The sequence below is a fragment of the Thermobia domestica genome, chromosome 13 (assembly GCF_964235325.1).
Source record: "Thermobia domestica chromosome 13, izTheDome1.hap1.1, whole genome shotgun sequence".
Classification (NCBI taxonomy): Eukaryota; Metazoa; Arthropoda; class Insecta; order Zygentoma; family Lepismatidae; genus Thermobia; species Thermobia domestica.
The window spans coordinates 94,719,222-94,722,793 of NC_137466.1; positions in this window are offsets into that span (position 1 = coordinate 94,719,222).

The following is a 3,572-nucleotide window of genomic DNA, read 5'->3' on the forward strand; positions in this document are numbered from 1 at the left end:
TTGTTTGAAATGTTATTGTCATGGTAAAAATTAGTCAGAGGAAAGTCAGTGAATTACTTCATCATACAAAAAAACATGTAAACAATGTTTCCTTTAAAAGAAAGTAATTTTCGTGAACCATTGCGTATACTTTCTTTCAAGTTTACCAATAGGTTCTATTACTTTTAGTTGGCATCACTCAAAGGTAAGGGTCAAATTTACCGCATCTTTATGATCATATTTCAGTATAACTTGCGTTTTTTAAAAATGATACAAGATAGAGTGTGTTTTCTTGGAACTTTAAGAATGAACTCCTGTTGGTTGTTATTGAAATTCTTGAAGAATAAGCTGATGAAACTCTACAATTTACGAACAAACAGACTTAAAAAAATGTTTCTACAACGTATAGCACCACTTACTGTATTATTATTATTATTATTATTATTATTATTATTATTATTATTATTATTATTATTATTATTATTATTTATTTATTTATTTATTTATTTATTTATTTATTTATTTATTTATTTCCTTATTAAAGTTCTATCCTATACTTTTTGTTTCGATGTGAAGAAAACATCCTTACGTGTTAATGAATGTTTTCTATTCTATTTTGTTGATTGTGGTCCCAACAGTTAAACGGAAACAAGGTGACAGCATGCCAAACATCTCTATAGGGCCACTTCGTTTGAGTATAAACTGGGAACAAACTGAAGTGAAATGTGAAGAAATATATGCCAAGGGCTCGACAGGGATGTGGTAAATGAGCGAACACTATAATTAGTGTTGCCCATGAGACAAGAAGAAAAATAAGGTTTTGTCGCCTCCTCTCTTAAATTTTGTGGAAGATGCGTGTTTGCTTGTTTTAGGGTTCCCAAAGAAGTCTTATCACTTGGGGTAGCCACTTTCATACAGCAACCCGCGTAGTAACTATGGGTATCTGGAGGAACTTAGGGCACTGAAACTATAATTATTTTCAGGTACAGAATGATTATTTTTTATTTCCTGAAATAATATTTTCTATTGTTGAATTGTATTTCTTTTGTAGGTACTGTAATGTTTATTTATGATAAAAGTAGAAAATAACTTGTGCATTCCTTTTTTTCTTTTTTAAGATATGGCACAGGTTTTTAAATTACAGTTACTGCTTCAAACACTAAAAAATGTTGAAACACGTTGACTTAGAATTTACAATCAATTGTAAGTTGAGTGTCATAAAGGCCGACTTTTACCAGAATATCATCTACTTGTTCAGTTGCGAGATGCACCTTGAATATCAAAAGTGGAAAAAATAAACAAAAGAAAAAGAAAAAGAACCGAGTTTTCCACTCAAAAGCGGAAAATATTTTTTTTTAATATGAACTTCAAAATAGCACTAAAAGTAGAAAATAAATAAAGCATTAAAAAGTGGATATTATTATTATTATTATTATTATTATTATTATTATTATTATTATTATTATTATTATTATTATTATTATTATTATTATAAAGTGCTTAAAGCAAAAGATAATTTATTACTTTTTTTTAAAAAAAACGTACCAAGCCAAACACATTCATGTCATTAAATTACCATCAAAATACTTCTATATTAGGCATTAGTTTGACTTGGCACGACTTCAAAAAGAAATTTATTAGATAATAGTAATAAACTAATTTCTGCTTTTTAGCGCTTTATTAATATTATTTTCTTTGTGTATCTAAAAATAGCATGCTACCATCACAATCTATTGGTTTACATAATTATGTCGTTCAGAATAAGAAAAGAAAAGAAGCAGTCGTTTTGTCGAGGCGTTTAATAGTCATGATGAATGATGTAACTTCTATTGATTCGTATTAAATGCTCGTAAGCTTCGTTGCTTGCACACACGTTGGTATGCGATCACCTGATTTTATCCACTTCCCTCCACGTCTATTGTTATTCTTTTCTACGTAACTTACTGTTGGTCCGAAGAAGTTATTGCAGTGTGCCAGCTACAGATTACTTTTACTGTTTTTCTTTTTTAAATTAATTTATAGCAACTATACATTTGGAAGTGATACCAAGTATTTTAACTCCAAAATTGAAATTTTCCAGGAGACAGAGAACTTTCAACTTACATCTTATGTAAATCGCATCAAGAGAATGTTACTCACTAACATCATTAGAAAATAAACTTCATAATTATAGTTTTGGCTGCAACCATAAAATAAATATGAATTTTTCATGAGATACTCGCTGAACCTGTTGTTCATTCACGTATGAGCATGAATCTCCTTGTCATTCCTCACAACATTTGTACATGTCCCTTTAGAAACACTAGTGAAAGATGTCTTGATAAAAAATCGGTAAGGGGTACCATAAAGGAGAGATTTTTTTCGATTATTTTATTCAATATCTCGCACCGTTTGCAAGATCTGAGTTTGCAAGATTGCACCGGTTGGAGTTTCATATTCATGACAATGATCAGTGTTTTATTTCTTCTTGTATGCAATATGTAACAAGCAAGCATATTACACACACAATTAATTATAATGTCAGTGATATGTTGTTCCTTGGGCAAAACACTCCAAACAATAAAGATTCATCTTAGCCTGGAGAAATGGTTATTCTTCATTTTTCATTATCATTTGGCCATGAAACAAACGCCTGAGAGATATACATCTGCATTATACAAATGTATGGTGTTGGAGTGTATAACTCATAGGATATGATGCTTTACATTTGTAAAATTTCAACACTTCCAGTGTACCCTTTAAAATTGAAATAAAGAAATATCGGCCATTTAAAAAAAATATTAAATTAGAACTGAAGAATCTACACAAAATTTGCAATCGATCAGTGAAAACAGCATCTGCCTACAGCCTATGGTTCCCAAGAAATCGCTGTCGAATGGATTGGCCACAAACATATAAACTTTTCTTGACCACAAACATATAAACCTAGCATTTTATAGATTGAACTTCAAAGTTTTCTCCTCAAAAATTTCCATTTTGGAGTTACATCATTTGGCATTCAAGCGATCCATTTATCCAGGGTTGTCCACAAGGTATTTTTACGATTTATATTACAATCCACATAATTAGAAGGGAAACGTCTCAGGCTGTGTGTTACGCTAATTCCTAGTACTAAATAGTCACACTAATAACGTGACTACATACGCTATCACTTGCTACTCAATTATTTAAATTAACACAATGTTGTGTATAATGAAATCCTTGAATAATCCCATAAAAAAGTGGTATGGAGTTTGGGGTGGGTGGTGAAGAAGCACAATAAGTAAATAAATTTCTTGAATGGAAACAATTAGAACTTTCAATTAAGCACAATTTAAACCCAGCCGTGCCGATTTCTATGTAACTTTCGGGGGCCTGTTCAACTATGTTTCGTTGTAACAGATATTAAGCAAAAATCCAAGCGAAGATATGCAGATGCTAGGGAGATTCAAATCCTGAAGGCCCGGACTCCCTTGGTCCTCCCCAGGATTGGCGCCTATGTTTTAACCAAATGGTTCTCAACATTTTAGAGCCTAGCGCCCTCTTGAGTGAATACAATTGTCCTGAGCCCCTCCCTCTATCATCTTCACCCAATCCACCTATACACAATGTTG